The sequence below is a fragment of the Mastomys coucha genome, unplaced genomic scaffold, assembly GCF_008632895.1.
Source record: "Mastomys coucha isolate ucsf_1 unplaced genomic scaffold, UCSF_Mcou_1 pScaffold21, whole genome shotgun sequence".
Classification (NCBI taxonomy): domain Eukaryota; kingdom Metazoa; phylum Chordata; class Mammalia; order Rodentia; family Muridae; genus Mastomys; species Mastomys coucha.
The window spans coordinates 3,749,360-3,771,632 of record NW_022196904.1 but is presented as its reverse complement, the minus strand read 5'-3'; the positions used below and the strand labels follow the sequence as shown (position 1 = coordinate 3,771,632).

Here is a 22,273-nt window from a genome sequence, read left to right as displayed (position 1 = left end):
TTTTTGGTTTTTTGAGATCAGCAGGTAGTATTAAAGGCTTAAGGCTGGCAGGCCGGCTTACCATTTTCCTAGAAGGCCGGAGAGATGGCTTAGTTGTTAAAAGCATTGCCTGTTTTTCCAGAGGACCCAGGTTCAAATCTAAATACCAACATGGAAGCCAACAATCGTCTGTGGCTCTGATTCTCAGGGATCTGATGCCCTCTTGTCGCCTCTGGGGGCAATAGGCACACCAAAGGGGCACAGATGTACATGCAGGCAAAACAGCCATGTACATAAAATAGAATAATAAATCTTTTTAAACATTGTAGAGCTTTACAAAATAATAACAACCTGAGTGCTAACTCTGGGTAGGGCCCGTGTGTATATGGAAGAAGAAATCAAAAAGTTATTTAAAGTTCTGTCCTTCCCAGGGGTTAAAGTACTCACCAGCACAGTGCCAGCATAGTCTTAGCTGCACAGTGGATTATAGGAAATCAGTACTGACGGAGTCTGTTCATTCACACCTATCTATAACCTTGAGACCATCCTAGGCTACATAGTGAGACCCTAGTAAATTAAGGAAGAGAGTGGGAACAAAGGAAAGGAAAGTGGGGAGTGGGGGCAGTTAGGGGAGTGCAGGAAAGCCTTGCCTCAGAAGTGAGCTAAATAGACTTGATTTCTATCTTTTGTAAAGAGGTCTGTCCCTGAACTCATAGTTGAGTGTGACCTTGAGTTCTTTATTATCTTGCCCCCATCTCCCAAGTGTATGGTGGGTTTTTTTGTTTGTTTTTTGTTTTCTTTTAAAGATTTATTTATTTATTTTATGTATATGAGTACATTGTAACTGTACAGGTGGTTGTGAGTCATCATGTTGTTGCTGGAAGCTGAACTCAGGACCTCTGCTCTCTCCTGCCCACCCGCTCCAGCCCTGCTCACTCTGGTCCAAAGATTTATTGTTAAATATGAGTACACTGTAGCTGTCTTCTCATTAGGTTTGGTTGCATGCCACCATGTGGTTGGTGGGATTTGAACTTAGGACCTTCGGAAGAGCAGTCAGGGCTCTTACCGACTGAGCCATCTCTCCAGCCCTGTGTATGGTGTTTTTTTTAAAAGATTTATTTATTTATTTTATGTATGTAAGTACACTGTACCTGTACAAATGGTTGTGAGCCTTCATGTTGTTGTTGGGAATTGAATTTTTAGGACCTCTGCTCCCTCTGGTCAACCCTGCTCACTCTGGTCGGCCCCGATTGCTCAGTCCTGGCTTGCTCCTGTCCAAAGATTTCTTTATTAAGTACACTGTAGCTACTGGGCAGTGGTAGCGCACGCCTTTAATCCCAGTACTTGGGAGGCAGAGGCAGGTGGATTTCTGAGTTTGAGTTCGAGGCCAACCTGGTCTACAGAGTAAGTTCCAGGACAGCCAAGGCTACACAGAGAAACCCTGTCTCGAAAAAAACAAATAAACAAACAAAAGTACACTGTAGCTGACTTCAGACACATCAGAAAAGGGTGTCAGATCTCATTACGGGTGGTTGTGAGCCACCATGTGGTTGCTGGGATTTAAACGCAGGATCTTCGGAAGGGCACTCAGTGCTCTTACCCACACCAAGCCATCTCGCCAGCCCTGTAGTGTGTGTTTGTGTATGAGTGTGCACACTTGGCTGGGATGCATAGAGCTCAGAGGACAACTTGCAGGAGTCACTTCTCCCTACCACACAGATCCTGGGGATCAAGGGCTGGCTTGGAGGCAAGTGTCTGTCTACCTGCCATGCTTATTTTTATTTGAGAGGTATGTTATTGTTTGTTTGGAAATAGGGTAACAATATTGACTAGGATCACCTTGAACTCAGAGATCCACTTACCTCTGCTCTTGAGTTCTGGAATTAAAGGAACGTTCCACTACACCAAGTATAGTTTGTTATTGTGCTTTTTGTTTGTTTGTTTATTTTATTTTTTTTTTAAAGACAAGGTCTAACATTATAGCCCAGGCTGGCTTTGAACTTACGGCCTCACACTTGTGGCAGTCCAGCCTATTTGCCTCAGCCTCCCACATGTCTTAGTTTCTATTGCTACAATGAAACACCATGACAAAGGTTACTTGGGGAAGAAAGGGCTTGTTTGGCTTACACTTCCACATCTTAGTTCATCATGGAAAGCTGTCAGGACAGGGACTCAACAGGGCAGGAACCTGGGGGCAGGAGCTGAGGCCATGAGGGGTGCTGCTTCCTGGCTTGCTTCTCTTGGCTTGCTCAGCCTGTTTCTCATAGAATCAGGACCATTCATAATCATTAATCATCCATCAGTCACAGAAAATGCCCTATAGGCTTGTCTGCCTCCAGCCCAATCTAATGGAGGCATTTTCTCAGTTAAGATTCCCTTCACTGCAATGGCTCTAGCTCAAAGGTGTTCTTAACCTGTGGGTTGGACCCTTTTGGGGGTTGAACAACCCTTTCACAAGGGTTTCATAAAGACCATCAGAAAACACAGATAGTTAATTATCATTTATAAGAGTAGCAAAATTACAGTTATGAAGTAGCAATAAAAATAATTTTATGGCTGGGGCAGGGGTCACTAAACATGAGGAACTGTATTAAAGGGTGACAACATTAGAGATTGAGAGCCACGGCTCTAGTTTGTGTCAAGTTGATATAAACCAGTCAGCACACTGCTGTTATAGGGGCTAGCTAACACCGATTTCTGGCCTTTTTTTTTTTTTTTTTTTTTTTTTTTTTTTTTTTTTTTTTTGTATGTTTTTTGTGACACTATGTAACTTTGACTGGCCTAGAACTCACTATGCAGACCAGACTGGCCTTCATCTGATACATATCTACCTCTGCCTCCTGAGTGCTGGGATCAAAAGTGTGTGTCAATGAGCCAGATTCTGAATTTTTATTATTATTATATTACCCAGAATTAAATGCTTCTTCTTAGCACAGGAACATGAAGTAATAATACTCATTCCTTGTCTGAATGGAAATCTTTGATGTTTTAAATATGCAAGTTTTACTCCTAAATTCTCCCCCTAAACCTTCTTCAGTCATAAAATGACTTAATATACAGATTCCTTTTTTTCGCCCCTTAGATGTCCTATTAATACAGGTTATAAATATGTCTTAGTTAGGGTTTCTATTACTGTGATAAAACACTATGAGCAAAAGCAATGTAGGCAGGAAAGCATTTGTCTTCTAGGTAGGTAACAGTCTGTCATCAGAGAAAGCCAAGGTGGGAATTCAAGACAGGAATCTGGCAGCAGGAACTGAAGCAGAGGCCATGCAGGAATGTTGATTGCTGGCTTGTTCCCTATGGCTTGCTCAACCTGCTTATGCAACCCTGAACCACCTGCTCAGAGGTGGAGGTGGCACCACCCATAGGCTGACCCTCCAACCTCATCACTGGTTAAAAATACCCCACTGGGGTGGAGGGGAAGCTTGCCTTTAACCTTAGGAGCAGAGGCATATGAATCTCTGAGTTCAAGGTCAGCCTGGTCTATACAGAGAGTTGCAGGTCAGGCAAGGCTACACAGAGAAATCATGTCTCAAAAAAAACATAAATAAAGCCTCACTCACTTGCCTACAGGCCAACTTGCTAGGGTTTTTATTCTCTGTTGAGGTTCCTCTTCCCAAATATGTCTAGGTCTGTGTCAAGTTGACAAAAATTAAGCAGTATTAAAATACTGTTTCCCACCCCACTCCAGTACAAGGGGTGGAACCTTATATCTTTGTACAGGGTAGACAAATACTCCAGCCCTGAGCTGTGTACCAGTCCCTCCTCTTTTTTTTTTAAAGATTTATTTATTTATTTATTTGAGAACACTATAGCTGTACAGATGGTTGTGAGCCTTCATGTGGTGGTTGGGAATTGAATTTTTAAGAGCTCTCCTCGCTCTGGTCTGCTCTGCTCGCTCCAGCCCAATTTATTATTATACATATACATACATATTATACATATTATTATATATTATTATACACTGTAGCTGACTTCAGACACAACAGAAGAGGACGTCAGATCTCATTACGGGTGGTTGTGAGCCACCACGTGGTTGTTGGGATTTGAACTCAGGACCTTTGGAAGATGAGTCAGTGCTCTTACCCACTGAGCTATCTCGCCAGCCCCTGGTCCCTCTTTATTTCAAAGCAAGGTCTCACTACATTCCCAGGCAGCCTTGGCCTTGCTGTCCTCCAGTCTCAGCCTCTAGTAGCTAGATTATAGTCTTGTCCCACTAGGCACACCTTTTACAATTTTTGACATATTCTTTTAAGTAAAAGTTACATAAGTTTCCAAGTCACATGTTAATTTTGTGTGTATTGCTTAGAGCAGCTTCATTCCAAGATCAAATTCTGGTCTTAAAATCCCAGATGACATTGAGATCTTTATTTTAACAACAACAACAACAACAACAAAATCCATGTATCTACATTTCTCTCCTTGAAGGATATCCTGTTACCAAACCCAAGCTGATATATCAACTGGAAAATGGGCAGGAGCTGTGGCCAGGGAAGCAAGACCTTTCCCCAAGCATCTATTCAGGCAAGCAAAGTGGTCAGGGCTGTTGGCCCTGCAATCTCCTAGGTTCTCCTCCTCCTCCTCCTCACCTTGTCCTCATCCTCGTCCTTGTTCTCCTCCTCCTCCTCCTCCTCTTCTTCCTCTTCCTCTTCCTCCTCCTCCTCTTCCTCCTCTTCTTCCTCTTCCTCTTCCTCCTCCTCTTCCTCCTCTTCCTCTTCCTCCTCTTCTTCTTCCTCCTCTTCCTCCTCTCCCTCTTCCTCCTCCTCCTCTAATATATGCCACAATAAGCATATGGGAGTCAGAAAACAACTTATAGGAGCTGAGAGTTGGTTCTCTTTCCACCATGTGGATTCTGCTCATTACTCTCAGTTTATTAGCCTTATCTGCAAGCATCTTTAACCACTGAATCCTCACCTGAGCCCTGTCTTTGTTTTCTTTTATACTGAGGATTGGCTATAGAGCGATACATCAAAAGGAAGCTTTTCTTGTGATGCAGAAGCAGGTGGATTTCTGAGTTCAAGGCTGGCCTGCTTTATAGAGCTAATTCTAGGCTAGCCAGGGCTTTACAGTTTGACCCTGTCTCAAAACAAACCTGAATGTAAGCTTTAGTGTTTGTATTATATAGATCAGTGTGGCATAGCATGCCTTGTAAGAAATATCCTCACAAAGGGAATGTGAAAGAGTAGACTCAGTTCAACCTCAAAATAGCCAAGTAGGCTTTATTGGTCTGAGAGGATGCGGCCCCAATCTCTGTGGCTCAGTATCTGAGGGTGCAGGATAAGGGTTTGTGTGGGGTCTGAGGATCAGGTTTTGTAGTGGAGAGGAAGGAAGGAGGAGGGCCTTATTCAGACCTACTTTTTTTTTTTTTTAATAATTTAAAGGGAGAGAGATAAGCCAGGTTCCTTGTGAGTGTGTGATGAGGATTAGCTCTTTTCTGGAGTTCCTGGTAGGCAGGTGTGTTTCTTCTATTTGTGGCCCTGGTTTTGAGGAGTGTTGGTTTTGAGGAGTGTGTGGCGGGGAGAGGAGGGGTCGTCCTTTATGACTCATATTTCCTTCAGAACGTTCCAGCTGTTTTCTCTCTACCGACTCTTCTCGTCTCTTTCACTCATTCTGAGTTTTAGGGCAATGCTGAAAAAACAATTCTTTACCAGCATCGTCATGGTAAAGATCTGTATCCTATCCAGTACTTGATGTTATAATTTTTATAATTGTTTATAATTGTACTCCTCAAATTTTGCTAATCAGATGGAGACACTGTGGCATTTCGTTTTGTTTTGTTTTGTTTTTTTCTCATTTGGAAGGAGGGGTTAGGGGCTTGAAGACTTGGCCATTCTGTGTCTTCCGTGAAATAATCAGACAAGTGCTATTTAAAAAATTTAGTTATTAACTTGAAGTTGTTCACACATTCTTTTGTTTTCTTTCATTCAAAAGCCTCAGACATACTATGTAAGTGCCTTCTTCTGAGATACATCTCCCAGTCTGCATTCATAATATTTCTATTAGTTACATATGTTACAAGTACATTTTTCCAGTTTTTGAAGTAGTGTTTTCATGTGTGTCAGGCTGTCTGTATAGCCCAGGGTGATCTCAAAATCTCAAATTTATGATCTCCTGAGTATGCTGGGGGACCTCAGGCTATTGTTGTTTTCACTAGATATTTTATTTGTTGTATATGTGTGTGTTCCTTCATGTATGCATGTGCCAATGAACACATGTGAAGATCAGATTCAGGGGTCAGTTCTTTCCTTTTACCTTGTGAGTGTTAGGCATTGAACTCAGGTCAGCAGGCTTGGTGGCAATTGATTTTACACTCCCCTACATGCACATCCTCCAACCCCTGTGCTACTTTGGAGGAGCTTATAATGAGCTACTTTTATGTAAATGCTAAGTCAGGAATTGAGATGTTTATTCTAGATTCTCTCTCCCATCACAGTTTCATCTCTCCTTCAGAATCAGAAATTAAAGAGTCACAAAAGAAAGAAAGAAAGAAAGAAAGAAAGAAAGAAAGAAAGAAAGAAAGAAAGAAAGAAAGAAAGAAGGAAAGAAGGAAAGAAAGAAAGAAAAAGAAATTATGGGCTGGCGAGATGGCTCAGCAGGTAAGAGAACTGACTGCTCTCCTGAGTTCAGATCCCAGCAACCATATGGTGGCTCACAACCACCCATAATGAGATCTGATGCCCTCTTCTGGTGCGTCTGAAGACAGCTACAGTGAATTATGCAGAAGCTAGCAGGGCTGGAGCAAGCAGGGCGGCAGAGGTCCTGAGTTCATTTCCCAGCAGCCACACACTTAATGGCTCACGGCCATCTGTACAGCTACTGTGTACTCATACACATAAAATAAATAAAATAAATCTTAAAAAAAAAGAAAGAAAAAGAAATTATAAGCCAGGGTTAACAGACATTAGGGCACTGTTTCAAGTTCAATGTTTTTCTTTAACATGACACTTGCAGTTTTCTATGTTTTTATTACCCTTATGTACTACATTGGTATGTAACAGTAATAATGTATTACCATTATTACCTGGAATCTTACTTATTCCAGGTAATTATGGAAAGGCCAAGGCCACAGAACTTATGACTTGTGGGCCAGCACTGTCTAAGGGAATCTCACACAAGGCTGAGTCAACAAAAGAAGCCTCTGAGGACTCCCAGTCAGTGCCAACTCCTGGTCACATTGCTTCCTCAGAAATGGAGCAAGGACGCTTTCAAACAGTGCATCCTGGGAGAGTCAGCCTTGGCCATGATAGCTTAGGAAGAGGTGCGGAAATGTGTTCAATGGCTGTACAGAAGAACAGACCTCTACGAGATGCCATCCATAGTTGTGAGTCGGATAAGGACCCTGAAATTCAAGAGGAGCAAAGTGCCTTCAAATGCAGTAGTTGAGGGAAAGTGTTCAGCAAGAAGAGCCTCCTTGCTCAACACGAGCAGAGTCACTCTTGAGTGAAGCTGTATGAGTGTACAGAGTGTGGGAAGGTCTTCAGCAAGAGCACATAACTTCTTCAAAACCAAAGGACCATACCGTGGAGAAGCCATACAAGTGCACGGAGTGTGAGAAGACCTTCAACTGTAAATCCCACCTTACCCAGCTCCAGCGGATCCACAGTGGGGAGAAGCCTTATAAATGTGAGGAGTGCTGCATATCTTTCACCTAGTGCTCAATGCTCATCTTACATAACAGGAGCCACCCTGGAGAAAAGCCTTTTGTTTGTAAAGAATGTGGGGAAGCTTTATGAAACAGGCCAGGTTTCATCTGACATTACATCATCCACAGTGGGGAGAACACGTATGAGTGCTTTGAGTTTGGACAGGTCTTCAAACACAGATCATACCTCCTGTGGCACCAGCAGACACACACAGGCAAGAAGCCCTATGAGTGTAGTGAGTGTGGGAAAGTCTTCCTTGAGAGTGCGGCCCTGATCCAGTACTATGTGGTCCTCACTGGGGAGAAGCCCTTTGAGTGCCTCAAGTGTGGCAAAGTCTTCAACCACTGCTCTAGGTTTATCTTGCATAAAAGGGCCCACACTGGAGAGAAACTCTTTGAATGCAAAGAGTGTGGGAAAGCCTTCAGCTATAGAGCTGACCTCATCTGCCACTTCAGCATCCACAATGGAGAGGAGCCCTATGAATGTGTGCAGTGTGGGAAGGCCTTCAACTGTAGGTCAGCACTCACAAAACACCAGTGGATTCACAGCAGGGAGAAGCCCTATGAATGTGTGGAGTGTGGGAAGATCTTCTGCTGGAGCAGGAACCTCATTCGGCACGCCTCATCCACACTCGGGGGCCGGGGGGGGGGAAGCCCTATGAGTGCAGTGAATGTGGGAAGGCCTTCAGCCTCAACTAGTCCTCAGTCACCATCAAAGGATGCATGCATAGTGACAGCAGCCCTACCAGTGTGACAGAAGAGGGAAGACCATTCACAAGTGGGCAAACATCTGTCAAGATCCAGGAATATCTGCTGGGAAATGACTTTTTTAATGTAACCAGTGAGGAAAATCTCCAAGCAGAAACACCTTATATAGCACCTGCTAATACATACCAAAGAGAAATCCCACAGGTGTCTCCAGTGTGAGAAACCCTGTTGCAGGTTGCTTTTTGCAGCATGAAAACATATTAGAAATTGAGAGTTAGCCGGGCGGTGATGGCGCACGTCTTTAATCCCAGCACTTAGGAGGCAGAGGCAGGCGGATTTCTGAGTTCGAGGCCAGCCTGGTCTACAGAGTGAGTACCAGGACAGCCAGGACTGCACAGAGAAACCCTGTCTCCAAAAACAAAACAAAACAAAACAATACAAAACAAAAAACAAAAAAAAAGTTGAGAGTTATTCTCTACCTGAGCTGTAGGAGAGACACCCAGTGGTTTTCTCCCATTCACGAAAGCTGTCAACTGTCTCCTACTTCTGAGCACAGTGTTAGCTCAGGAATTTTTATGAGAGGAGGCAGGCAGCAAAGGAATGAAAAACCCAAGCACTGCTTTCACACTGCTCTGCCAACTCTTTGGCCTTTGCTCATGGTTTCCTAATGTGGGTGGAGAAAGCTTTGGTTTAGGGAGAAAAGGAGCAAAGGATCTAGACCCTTTATAATTCTTGTGTGTATACATGTGTGTGTGTGTGTTTGAGTGTGTGTGTGTAGTCTATATGAACACATCTATATCTATATCTCTATATTCATTGCTGTTCAGTATTAAAGAGAACAAATCCACAAACTTACAGAATGTTTCCCTTGTTCACATAGTTCTCTAGTAGAGAATCAGATGAATAAGAAATACGAAAGCTTAAGTTATGAAATATTTTAAGGGGATGAGGCATCTCCTTAATGGTAGCAGGAAGGTGGTGTGCGAGTGTATGTGTATTAAGTGTAAGGATTTTCTTTGCTCTCTGAGATGTTTTTGTCACTCAGTGTTGGAATTGAATTCATCAGATGCATCAATTACTGTGATGTTGATGTGCAATCTGCTGATGGGATGCTTCACATTAAGCTTTGAATACTGGACCAGACTTGCATGCATTCTGGGACTAGCCATGGAGTATACTTTTGCTTGTATTTTGTATTGTTATACTTGCTATGATTTCATTGAGGCTTTCCCCGATTTCCTAAGTGATGCAAGTAGCTGTGATCATTGGTGTCTTGTTTTTGACATTTCCTGGTGTCACAGTGATACCAGCCTTCCCATACCTGAGACTTGAGGACTGTGACTTCCTCTTGGTGTGGAAGCTGGTTAGTAAATTCATGCTTTGTAGCAGGAACGTTTTGTAGCATCCTCCAGTGAAGCACTCAGGTGTGGAGGTTCTTTGAATGTCTAACTTTAGCTCATTTAGTAGATCCAGAATTATTAGTAATACTTCACATTGAATGAAGTTTCTGGCACTTTTCAAGGAGTTTTTCCATGTTATATAAAAATGATAACTTTTATTGTTTGAAGTTTTTGTTTTATTTTCATTTTGAGACAAGATCTTACTGTGTAATCGGGCTGGCCTTGAACTCAACAGAGATCCTCCAGTCTCTGCCTCCCAAGTGCTGCAATTAGTGGCCCTAAAATAATCTCCTTTTACCACAGCAGGATCTATATTTAAATGTAGCTTTATTCATGATGTAAATGTAAATGTAGCTTTATTCATGATGTAAATAAATTCTTTCCACTGGTCTTTTGTAATCTTGAAACATTTATGGATTTTCTTGGTCATTTCAAGTTATCCAAAGCCTTGTACCATGGATTCTCCTTGTCCCCGCCCCCCCCCCAAGCTCCCATTGTCTGTTTTTAGTTTTATTGATTGTTGCTTTGGTCCTGTATTATATTCTTTTACTTGCTTTACTGATGCTTGGTTCTTAGTCATTTTGGATATGGGTTTAGACTGCTGACTTGAGTATTTTCTAGTGTGACTTCTCACACTAGAAGTTATAAATGCATGACAGTATTGTTGCCGTCATCCAAGCTTTAACCTGCTTTACTTATGTTGCATCCACTTTGAAAATTTATTGATTGTTTTTCTGACACATGGGCTATTTAAAGTGTGCTGTTCAGTTTCCCAGTCTTTTGAGTATTTCTGGCAATTTGTTGTTGTTCTGATTCACTCTGTCCACCACTTACCCTGGGATTTTGTCTGCTGTGTTTTGTATTGTTGCTTAGAAAGCATGTGTGTTCTGTTGTCATTGGTGGAATGTCTGCGGGACTGTTTGTCCGTGGTGCTACTCAAACATTTTGTGTTCCTGATGATTTTTTTTCTTTCAGTTGATAGAAGAAGTGTTGAAGTCTTGAACTGTAACCATGGATTCATCTGTGTCTGCTTTTAAGTTCTGTTCGTTTTCCTTCACACCAGTTCTGTTGTGGCTTGCTAAGGCTTCTTGGTTTGTTCACCTTTTTTCTTTTTTAACCATTTTGTATATCCCTTTGTGCTCCTTAAAGTGCTCTTAGCTCTGCAGCATAGCTGTGATAATACATCTAGCTACTCTTGAAGTTTTAGTTGATGCTTTATATTTTTCATCTTTTGTTAAACACTTCATTTATTGTATGTGTTTGTGTGTGTGTGTGTGTGTTCCATCACTTGTATGTAGACATCTTGAGGGACTCAGTTCTTTGTTTTCCTCTTGTGATATCTGGGGACCAAAATAGATAATTTAAAGTACTGACCTGCTGCAGTATTTGTTTAAGGTTACAGTTTATGATTTGAGTTTGTGTTCTTTCTTTCTCTCATTCATATTATTCCTGTGGATTACTTTAGAAATTTTAGAGTTTCATTTGATATATCTGTTTTGTTTGTATTTGTAAAATAATCATTGCCTCATTATTGCACATAGATTATATGTTTCTATAGTATAATTATATATAACATATTATGTGGTAGTATATATATGTTAATATATATGTATATTCATTTATCTTATGTTTTGGGTTTTCCTTCCCATTGCCGTGTGAAAATACTCTGACAAAAGCAGTTTATGAGATAAAAGGTTCTTGGCTCACAGTTCAAGGAGGATGTAGTGTTTCATTGCAGGAAGTCTGGGAGGCCAGAAGATGCAGTGGCTAATCACCTTACATCCATAGCAAAGAGAGGAATCGATGACTTAGTGCAAGCACTCTGCTCACTTCACTCTTTAGGTTTTTATTGTTTGTGACTGGGTGTTCTGCATGCATGTATGTCTCTGCACCATGTGCATCCAATGCCCTTGGAGGCCAGAAGAGGCCTTCAGATCCTTGGGAACTGGAGTGACTGTCACTAGTCACCATGCAGGTGCACCCTGGGTCCTTTGCAAGAATGCTAAGCCATTTCTCCCACCCTTTCTTTACTCGTAAGCAATCCAGAATTCCCTGTCTAGGTATGGTGTCAACCATAATGTGCAGGTCTTCTTACTTCAGGTAATGTATTGAAGGTAATTCCTCACAAATATGCCACAGGCCAGCCTGATCTAGACAGTTCCCTTCTTTCCTTCTTTGGTGATTCTAGATCATGTCATATTAAGCAAACCTTAAGTAGCATGGCTTAATGGTTTCTACCTTACTTCTACAGTACCCTTCACTGTAACCTGTACCCATTCCATTGTTTGTTATTTCTTCTTTATTTTTTAGATCTATTTATTTATTTATTTAGGAGTACTCTATCTGCATGTATACCTGCATGCCAGAAGAGAGCATCAGATCCCAGTATAGATGGTTGTGAGCCATCTTTGTTGTGAGATCATTCCTTTATGAATCTGTTGCTTTACAAAATCGACATCAGAAATAGGGGCATTTCATTTGGATTCAAATTTCAGTAGCAGGAAATAAATATCAAAACGTCATCACTAGCCCTTAATACAAAACCTCTACCCCACCTAAAACTCCCTCCCAGCCCCACCCACATAGCCACCTCTTTTGTTTCACTGCCTCTGCTTCCTATACATACACACCAACATCTGTCAGGTAGCCTTCTGGAAGGCTGGGTCTGCAGGCTTAAACAGCTGAAGAGTGACTGACCGTGTCAAGGGTGCTGCACATCTGTCCCCGTTTTTCTATTCTACCTCACAAACTTCTTCAAGAATCTGGTCTTTCAACAGGAGAGACAGCTTTTCCAAAAGAATAATCCTTTCAAAGGAGAGGGGGGTTAGTTCTGATTACTCCAATCTGATTTTCTTGTCAAAGTAGAGCAGTTCAGAGATTCACAAAAGTTCACCAAACAGAGGTAAGGGGAGACTGGGAGGAGAGTCTAGCAGAGCAGGCATCCTCCAGGCACATGCTCTGAGGGCTGGAGGAGCTGGTAGGGTGGGCAGGACACCATGTACTCAGAAGTCTGGCCAGCTGTCTGTTCTCCACAGAAAGAGCTGCCAAGTTAGGGTGTTTTGGCTTAAAATCTCTGGTGGGGACAGGAACCCCTGAAGGGAATACACTTAATAATAGTGGACACATAGAAGGTGATGAGAGCTGTTGTCTAAGAGCTTCTATGCAAAAGTAACAATTAATAAAGAAAAAGGGAAAATAAAGAGTCGTCTCAATGGTTCTGAGGGTTCTAATGATGAAGTGAAGGAGGACGCGATGGCAGAGTTGACAGTTTTATTGCTGGCCTGCCCTACATGACTTAACTGGTCTCCATCTGGAGTTTCTTCTTGCTCTGGGGCTCTTCAGGCTCGGACTCTGAGCTGGAGTCTGAACCCCTATCGAAGGCAGAGATGGTGCCTCCGTTGGTGTTGGTGTAGACTGTTGTCTGAGGAGGGGTAGTTGGTCTGCAGTTGGGCACTTGATCTTGCCTTCTCCAGTGCAGAGACTTGTTGCTACAGAAGAGCATTCTGCAGCTTGAGGTCATCAATGTTTTGGTGGTGCGTACGGTTTTTCCTTCACATATACTGGATATACTTAGGATTTGGGCCCAGGATGCCTTTTCTCCTTGGAGTGATGGAACTGAGTCTAGCAAACAGTGAAAGCTGTCTTTGATGTGGTCCCTGCGTTTTTGTTCTAGTGCATTATGGTGAACCCGCTTGTCAGCATTGCTCTCCACCTCGATGTCATCATTATCACTCATTTCCTAAGTAGGGCCCAGGGAGCAGCCACTTCAGTGGTAGCCAGAGAAGGGAGAGGTGGAGGGAAGAGGGAAGTCACTGACATCAACAAGCCAAGTGCCCCCACGCACACACTCACTAGCACACACACACATACACACACACACACACACACACACATACACACACACCACAGGGCAACAACCACCTCACTCTGTTTCTATACTTTTTAGTGTCATTATTTTTCTTTCTGTACATGAGTACAGTGTCACTGACACACCAGGAGAGGGCATCAGATCCTCTTGTATATGGTTATGAGCCACCTTGTGTCTGCTGGGAAATGAACCTGGGAGTCTCTGGAAGAACAGTCTTAACTGCTGAGCCATCTCTCCAGCCTGTTATCAGTGTCTTACTTTGCATTTGTTTGGTTTTTCTTTTTGTTTGGTTTGAGATAGCCTGTACTGTCCTCAAGTCCTGTTGACCTGGAACTCCTTATTCCCCCTACCACATTTGATTGTTTTTACACTGTTCATTCCTATGTTAAGATTAGAGTACCAAAGAAGGACTCTTGGGGAAAAAAAAAAAGATGTATACTCAAAGTCATGATAGCTTACTGGTGTTTTGTTTTTCTTGATACTTGAATTGAACGTTACCTGGAAGAATGTATGTATGTATGTATGTATGTATGTATGTATGTATGCATGCATTTGCTTATGTGTGTGTGTACTACAACATGCAGGTGCTTGAAGATGACCAAGACGATGTTGGTTCCTCTGGAATGGAGTTAAAGATGGCTTTGAGCTATCTGATGTCAGTATAGGATATGGAACCCAGGTCCTTCACAGAGAGCAGCCAATGTTCTGAACCATAAAGCCATCTCTCCCGTGCCCCACTAAACTGTCAATGGGACTGCTTATGTTTCTTCCTTTAGGGTAGAGTCAAGAGATGGACCTGACAAACTCTTTTAGCTACTGAATCAATTTAAAGTATTCACTCTCCTCAATTTGGAGATTGTTCAGCATACTTAATTATTTGTTTGAGACAGGGTTTACCCATGTAACTCTGGCTGGATGGGATTTCACTGTGTAAATTAAGCTAATCTACATATTTTCTACACTCCTGCCCTTAACCTTTGGAGCTCTAGAGTATTCTGTGCCCTCTTCTGGCTACTGAGAGCACTGCATTTGTGTGTACAGATCCATGCACAAATTCCCACTGTATGTGCATAATAAAAAATAAAATCAGGATCAAGAGAGATGACTCAGTGGTTAAAGCACTGGCTGCCCTTCTAGAAGACCTATGTTCAACTTGGAACACTCAAAGTGACTCACAAGTATCTGTGACTCCAGTGTTAGGGAACACAATGCCTTCTTCTGTCCTCTACAGGTGCCAGGCACATGGGTGCTAAACAGACATACATACATGCTGGGAACACCCATGTGCAATCAACTGGGAACACCCATGTGCAATCAACCAATCTATTTTTAATTAGAAAATCTTGACAAGAGTGCTGGCACACTCCTTTAATCCCAGCACTTGAGAGGGAAAGGCAGGTGGATTCCTGTGAGTTCTAGGCCAACCCATCATACATAGTAAGTTCCAAGACAACCAGCTCTATATATAGAGACCTTGTCTCACAAAAACAAACAAACAAAACAAAAGCAAAGCCAAAAAAAATCTTTAAAAAAAATCCAACTTGTCTTTGTTGTCATAAATTGATACATGGCAGGGGCTTGTCTCTATTTTATGCTCAGATTTACAGAGTAAAATCATAGCAAGCTCAAATTAATGCAAACAACTTTATTGATTTTTACCTATTTGTTGAGCCTAGTCCTGTGAAAACACATACACACACACACACACACACACACACACACACACACACAGGTCATTCTTTCTCTATTTGACAGAAGATTGTGAAAACAAAACTCAGTCAATGAATATGTTGATAACTTTGTGTCTATTTTCACTCGACATAAATATTACTTGCCAATTTTCAAACAGAATACTGTGTATGTATTCTGTGTAAGTTACAATCTGACATTCAACTTGTAGAGAATTTGGATCATGTCTCTTTACTAGATTTTTTTATAGGCCATGTATTTCCAGAGACAAATACTCCCTGATTAACAATTTGTGCAGGCTAGGTTTATTTTATGTCAACTTGACATGCACTAAAGTCATCCAAAAGGAGGGAACCTCAATTCAGGAAATGCCTCCTGAAGACCTAATACCAGGCTATGAGGCGTTTTGTGGTTGATCTTATCCTTGGACTGCTGGTCCTGGGTTCTATAGGAAAGCAGGCTGAACAAACCAGGAGGAGCAAGCCAGTAAGCAGCAAGCCAGTAAGCAGCAAGCCAGTAAGCAGCAAGCCAGTAAGCAGCAAGCCAGTAAGCAGCACCTGCCTCCAGGCTCCTGCCCTGTTTGAGTCTTTTCCTGACCTTCTTGGATGATGGACAGTGAGTGATATAGAAGTGAGAGCCAAATACATCCTTTCCCCACCCCCACCCCCAAGTTGCTTTTGGTCATGGTGTTTCATCACACCAATAGAAAACCTCATGTCAGTCTATGTTCCACTTTATTTGGAATACTTTGTTGTTATTTTACTTTTAAGACACAGGTTCAACTTGCTGAAATGAATAATGCCACTAAAAATGTTAAATCTGTAAGCTAAGTTTTTTTTTTTTATTGGCAAGCTCTGACCCAAATTTCGTTTTTGATACTATGTCACAAATCATAAAGTCTTTCCAACATTTGGAAACAGTCATCTAACTTCCAACAGGTGAGTTATGGGTGCTGGAAAGATGCCTCAGTGGTTAAGAGCACTCGCTGCTGTTCAGGGACCTGGGTTCCATTCCCAGCAACATGACAGTTCACAACCCTCTGGAGCTTCAGTTCCAGGGTAGCCAGTGCCCTCTCTGCCCTTGAAGGGACCAGGCACACACACGATGTACATGGATGAAGGCAAACCACTTATACAAGTAAGTCTACCTTTCTAAAAAAAAGTGATATTGCCATAGCCAAATCAACACTATTAAGGAATTCTTGGAAATGTTAATGATACCATCCATTGAACCTTAGGAAATTCAGTCTTAATGATGAGTTGCATGACATATCCATTTTAATGCTTTTGTACATAGCTTTTTTGATGTTCTGTGCTTGATTAAACATGCACTTTGGATGCCATTCACATTATTTTCTATACAGTTTACAAGGCTCTCTTTTCTATCTACCATCAACAGGGCACACTGTTAGTAACTATGCCAGATATGATGACAACCGACAAAGTAAAACACTTGAACATTTTTTTCTGCTTTATATAAATCCATTTATTTACCAAAATTTTTTAGATTTATTATATTTTGTGTTTATGAGTGCTTTGCTTGCAGGGATGTCTGTGCCACATGCATGCCTGGTGCTTATGGAAATGATGAGCCTCCATGTGGATGCTGGGTATCAAATTGTGGTCCTTTGCAAGAACAAGTGTTCTTCGCCACTGAGCCAATTCACCTGCCCTGATAAATCCTTTTATTTAGTTGTGCCTTTTAATGGCAACAAAGTAATTTCTTCAGTCAAATTATTTTGCCTAATAAGGCTCTACTAGCATTCATAGTGATCCACCTGCCTGTTGAGATAAAGTCATATGCCAGCATGCCTGGCTTTCAAGATTTATGATTATTTTAAATTCTGAGTTTCTGTGTGTAGGCTTGTACACATGTCAGTACAATGACTTCAGATACCAGAAGAGGGCATCAAGATCCCCTGGATTTGATGTTTTCAGGTGGTTGAGAGCAACCTAATGTTGTGGGTGCTGGGAACCCAACTTGGGTCTTCATCAAGAGCAGCAAGAGCTCTCGGCTACTAAGCTCTCTCCATGCTTCAGAACTGAAGTAAGCAACATGTCATTGTGCCTGCTGTCAACTGAGATACCCAAATTTGAGACTCATGAACTACAGGACCATTTCACTCTGATACACATAGGGACTTCAAGTGAAGTCCTTTAGGTTTTGAAGAACTAAAACCTCTATCGCCAAGAGAGGTAGATGCGAAGCAGCTCTCTCTCAACCTCAGAAGCAGGAAGTGAAAAGAATAGGTCATGTGCACATGCCATTAACCCAACTGACCAGAGAATCAGAGTGAATTTTATTAATGTGAAGGTGGTGGGCCAAAATACTCTTTTCCTTTCTCTTCTCTTCTCTTCTCTTCTTTTCTTTGCTTTTCTTTTGTTTTCTTTTCTCTTCTTCCCCCCCTTCCCCTTGCCCTCAGACATTGGCCAGAAGAAGTCAATAGCTGATAGATACTTAGCTGGATACTGGGAAGAAACTACATGACTCACAATCTTATCCCAATGGTATCACTGGATTGGGGGAGTGGGGGCTGAGGGATAGGGAGGGTAGATAAAGTAATGACCTCTGGGCTGGTGTGGGCTCTGGCTTAGGAATGTGCAGCCAGGTCCAGGTCCTTTTCCTACCCATGTAGCACAGCAAGGAAGAAAGACCTGTCTCCACGATCCTGTGACAGCTGTCAATTCCCATCCTCTCAGTCAGATACAGATATAGAGGTGTGTCCTTGATGCCTCTTTGTTGTACCAAATGCGGGGCTGGGCTGAGGCCTGCGGTCTCTCTCCCTGGTGCTTGCTGACCTGTGACTGCCCGGCACGTTAATTTAAAAGGAGGCAATGTATAAATGAGATATTGTATTGTAGGAGGGAGAAAATAGACCGGTCAAGTAGAGAGAAGAAGAGGAAGGAGAGGAGAAAAGGAGAGAGAGAGAGAAAGGAAAGGAAAGAAAGCAAGAGAGCAAGAAGGCAAGAGAAGAGAACAAAGAGCAGGAAAGAGAGGAGAGATAGAGAGCAAGAGGAGAGCAGAGACAAAGAGCAAGAAGTGTGAGGAAGAGCAAGAGAGAGAGGAGAGGGCGAACCATCTCTTTTATTGTATGGGGAGAGGCATGTCTGGCTTGTGGTCAAATGACTGGGTGTAGGGTCCAGCTAGAATGCTGGGAGCTTGTGGCACTGTCTGCCTGATAGAGCACACATCTCCTGCAGGGGCAGCTGTGAGGGGTTGTGACTGAAACAGGAGCCAAAGACTCAGGAGTTATGACCAAGCTCCTTCTGCCCCCCTGCAAGCAGAAATTGCCCGCAGGGGCTCCAGGGCTCAAGCCCAAATACTCTACTAAGCCTAAGTTACCTGAGAAGACCACTGCCCCACACTGCCCCACACCTCCCCTTCCTTGCTTTGACTTCCTACATTAAACCACCCAGTGGTTGGTCACTGGAGCAACAGGTCCTGCTTCTTATCTTAGAGGTGGCAGAATGTGGAAGGGTTTCTAGGCAACAGTGCTTGGATGTAACTGAGTTAAGAGAGTTCCAGAAAGCTCAAATGCTTGTGCCTGATAGGAACTGAGAGCAGGGGATAAGCTCCAGTTGAGAACCACAGCCCAAGGAAGTGAGTTTCTGTCCTGAGGGTGATAGGAGACTGGGAAATTTTGTGCACAGATTGAGGGCTAAGGCACAGGTTTTCACAGCACTCCCCTAGCTTCAGAGTGCAAATGTGTGTGTGTGTGTGTGTGTGTGTGTGTGTGTGTGTGTGTGTGTGTGTGCGCGCACACGCGTGCGCGTGCCCACGCATGTGTTGGATCCTCCTGGACCTAAAGTTACAGATGGTAGTGAGCTGCCTGTTGTGCATGCTGGCCTCAGGCCCTTTACACAAACAATAATATGGTCTTAACCAGTGAGCCATCCCTCCAGCTCTGACAATCTTTAACAATTATTATCTGTACATGTACATACGCATCTACCAAGAAATGTGCGTGCCACAGAATGGGTATGGAAGTCAAGAGAACGAATTGCAGGATTGGGTCTCTCCATCTTTATGCAGATTCTAGGGGCTGAACTCAGATTATCAGGCTTGCTAGGTCAGAGCTTTACCCACTGAGCGTTATCTACACTTATGTCCCTAGTATCGATGATCTCTGGGAGAGGGCAGAACTGAGATGTGGTTGGGAGAGGAATATATAATGTAGAGAAATCCGAGAGAATGGGGTATTAGGAGAGTAGTTGAGACCTTTCATGCCAGATTATGTTTGAATGTGTTTGATTATTTTCACCCCGTGTGTTGGGGTGTCAAGCCCAGGTCAGCAGGTTTGCAAGGTAGGAAAGAGTCTTTCCTCACTGAGCCATCTTGCTGACCTATGACACTATGCATGTATGATATCTTTTTGCACATTTCCTGCTACTTCTGTGTCCTGTACACTGGGCCAAGACACGGGCAAAGAGTAGGCATCAGTGACTTTATGGCTTAAGGAAGAGAGCAATTAAGGGATGTGTATATGTGAGACAGACTGAAGGGTGGTGTCCACGGAAGATGGTTCTGGTGGACTTAACTGTTCCCATCATGCTAGGGCTGCATAACCTTCAAGGATGTATTCTCCATATTCTCCTGGGAGGAGTGGGAGCTCCTGGACCATTGTTAGAGGCTCCTGTACATCTGTGTGATATTGAAGAACATGCTTGTTGCCACACTTGGTAAGTGTCTGTCTTTTTGCTATTTGGGTGACTCCAAATTTAATAGCTTAATACACTAAGAAGTTATTATCTCGCCATTTAGTGCCTCAGGATTGTGGGCACTGCTTGGCTCAGGGTATGATAGTATTTCAGTCAAACTATCAGGCAGCCCTCCGGTGTCCTCTGAAGGCCTGTCTTTGGAAGAATCTGCTCACAAAGATGTGGACTGTTGAACACAGAGCAGCGAAGGATGGGTTTCTAGACTCGAGAGCCCTCCTAAGGACCAAAGCGGGAATGAATTTTATTGTCCACCCATTTTTTGTTGACGAGTCAGGCATTACTCTCATAAATCGTGAAGGATGTGTTATGGTACAGCCAAACTATTTGACAGCTCTGAGTCTCTAAGAACAATAGGCATAGGGATGGTATTAGAAAATTAGTTATGCTTTTAGAAGGAATGAGAAGCTATAATGTTAATTACTATGGAATGACCTTATAAATACTGACAGAATTAAGCTTTCTTTTCTTTTCTTTTTTTCCTTTTTTTTGGAGGGGGGGGGGTTCAAGACAGGGTTTCTCTGTGTAGCCCTGACTGTCCTGGAACTCACTCTGTAGACCAGGCTGGCCTTGAACTCAGAAATCCACCTGCCTCTGACTCTCAAGTGCTGGGATGAAAGGCATGTGCCACCACTGCCTGGCTGAAGATCATCCTCTAAGACAACAGAAAATGTAACTTAATATTCTTCATGAGGAGGATGTTGGAAGCCTCATCTCAACATGTTTGTTCCATCACCCTTACTGACCTAGGTCTTGTGTGGTACAGAGCAGCCTCGACAGATGCACGGACTCCTGACCTGTGAAGGCTACAAGGATAGGTGGTGTAGAGGCCTCCAGGTCAGTTTGATACATTTCTAACACAGAAAAGTAACTGTGCCATAGAGGCAATCCAGCCTATGTCTGAACACTAGGAATGGAGCTAAGCCTGGGTGTATATATTTGGGAATTGTAAGCCCTATGAGGTTGCTTGTAATCCCAGCATTCAGGACAGTGATGTAGGAGAATTGCTATAAACTCCATGCCAGTGTGGACTACATTATGAGTTTTGGGCCAGCCTGGGCTACATAGCTCTCCCTACCCAGTTTATCCCCTCACTAGCTCCCCTCTTCTTACTGAGATATATAAACTGTATGTTCTCAACTTCCAGCCAGGCATGGTAGTACTTGCCTATGATTTCAGCACTTGTGAAGTGGAGATAGAAGGATCAGGAGTTTGAGGTCATCCTCAGCCCTGTAGTATGAGGCCAGCCTGAGCTACATGAAACCTTGTCTCAAAAAGACCAAAACCAACAACACACAAAAAACTTCCCTGAAATGACTCTCTTTAGGTTCTAGACATGAATGTGATTATCTAGTTTGGGTGCCTGGTCTAAGTTTCCTTCCATGCTGTTGCAACTGACAAGATTTAGTTATTTTATATGGCTGACTAGTATTCCATTATACATACATACCACATTTTCTTTATCCATGAGCATATAGGTTGATTCAATTTCTTGGCCATTCTGAACAGTGCTGCAACAAACCTACAAGTGCAGATACTTCCTCACCATCTTGATTTTATTTCCTAAGGTATTTTTGGTGGTGGTGGTGGTAGCAATGAGTTTTCTATTTGTTTAACTTGTTTGTTGGAGTCAGTGTCTTGTTACATGGCTCAGCTAGGCCTCAAATACATGGTCCTCCCTTCCTCTCAACTTCTGTGCTTGGATTACAGGATTGCACCATTCAGCTATTTCCTCTGGATATATAACCAGAAGTGGGAATGCTGGGTTTTATTTTATTTTACTTTTTTAAAAAATATGGAATGCGTCACGAATTTGTGTGTCATTCTTGCACAGGGGCCATGATAATCTTCTCTGTATTGTTCCAATTTTAGTGTATGTACTGCCAAAGCGAGCACAGGTTTTATTTTTATTCCCTTTGAGCAGAACTTGAACACACACACACATGCACGCACACACACACACACACACACACACACACACACATATGAACTTAAAGCCCCACCTCTACAGTGACACACTTCCTCTAACAAGGTCACACCCACACCAGTAAAGCGACACCTCCAAATAGTGCCATTCCCTATGGCCAAGCATTCAAATACATACACCTTTGGTGTATCACCCTATTTAAACCATCATAGAAACAAATACAGAGCACTAGTTTGGGAAACCATCTATATCGAATGGCATATTCCAAAGAAATTCTGATTTTTGTGGTTCTTTTTCAGTTCCAAGAAAATCTTCCTCCCCAGGGTTATCTTGGCTTGAAAA

The 22,273-nt window shown here is 42.7% G+C and overlaps 1 non-coding gene and 2 pseudogenes across 1 annotated transcript; 1 reads left to right on the top strand and 2 right to left on the bottom strand.

Moving 5' to 3' along the window:
- The window catches only part of LOC116104132, a 13,049-nt pseudogene extending 4,498 nt beyond the window's left edge, over positions 1 to 8,551 (top strand).
- Positions 8,552 to 13,027: 4,476 nt separating this feature from the next.
- LOC116100358 lies at positions 13,028 to 13,468 on the bottom strand (annotated as a pseudogene).
- An 8,325-nt stretch (positions 13,469 to 21,793) lies between these two features.
- LOC116104201 lies at positions 21,794 to 21,900 on the bottom strand. Its single transcript, XR_004123737.1, has one exon. It is a non-coding gene; the product is annotated as a U6 spliceosomal RNA (small nuclear RNA).
- Between the last annotated feature and the right edge of the window lie 373 nt (positions 21,901 to 22,273).